A 1,278-nucleotide genomic window follows, 5' to 3' on the forward strand; every position below is an offset into this window, starting at 1 on the left:
GAAGGAAAATAATTTCTCTTATGTAGAAAATGTTCATATCTTAGATTCAACAGAAAGAAGTTCAATACGGAAGAGGATTGGGCCACAGACAGAGCTGTCAAGTAACTAAGTACAAATACTTTGTTACTTTACTTAAGTAGTAATTTTGATTATTTATACTTTAGTGGAGTACAACTACATTTTTCAGCCTACTTTTTACTTCTACTTCTTATATTTTAATTCAATTATCTGTATTTTATACTCCTTACTTTTTAAAAATGCTAAAAGTATTTCATTTCTTTTTAACTTTGACTTGCTTTTATTCCATCTTTTCATTGTTCAGAAAAAAAATTAATAAAAATAAATCTATCCAGACACATGGAGCCCATGGATAGAGTGAGTTTGATTGTGATTGGATGAGAAGTGTAAATATTTAACATCCTGACATCCTATTGGATTGAACTCACTCCATCACACCTGTGTGACACAAATTACATCACACTCCAGCTGGACAGACTGTAGCACAGTGATTTCCAACCAGGGGTACAAGTACCCCTTGGGTTAGGTGAGCATATTACGGGAGTACGTGGAGGTGCTCAAAAAATTAAGTAAAAATAGCAATGCGGAAATTATGGATTTGACACAAAATAGAATCCAGTATAAAAAGCAGAATCTCACAGAATTTGCTCATTTGGGTGAGTTTGTGATGTATTTTGGATGGTACAATGTATTTTGGATGTTGCTGTTTTCTGCACCTGCCATTACCTGGCTTACTCATTTAATTTCTTATTCACTTTCAAGGCAACATTTTTTATCTTTATCTTTAATCTTTCTTTGAAAAGAATAAAATGCCTGAGAATTAAATGTTCTAGGGGGTTAAATAAATAATTTTCATTTAATAAACAGTTGTTGTACATTATAGTTGTGGAGAATCATTCTTACATTTGACTGAAGGGGTACTAGTGGTATTACAAAATGGTTTGGGGTAAACAAGTCTAAAAAGGTTGGGAACCACTGAGGTAGAAGATGTAGCCTAGCATGAAGATGACCGTGGCTGAAACAGTAGTCCAGCCTGGCCTTTGCCTTCCCACGCAGATCCGCTCAATTTTAGTTTCCCTTACCAGGCTAAGTCTGGTCAGTTAATTCCAAATTTTTCAACATTTTAGTTTAACATTATACTCATTATTGACTTTAGAAGAAAAAATGTGTGTGTGTGTGTGTGTGTGTGTGTGTGTGTGTGTGTGTGTGTGTGTGTGTGTGTAATGAGCAGCTCTGACAAGTTGTCTGACAGCTGCTGCA

Source organism: Austrofundulus limnaeus, unplaced genomic scaffold (assembly GCF_001266775.1).
Source record: "Austrofundulus limnaeus strain Quisiro unplaced genomic scaffold, Austrofundulus_limnaeus-1.0 Scaffold339, whole genome shotgun sequence".
NCBI classification, from domain to species: domain Eukaryota; kingdom Metazoa; phylum Chordata; class Actinopteri; order Cyprinodontiformes; family Rivulidae; genus Austrofundulus; species Austrofundulus limnaeus.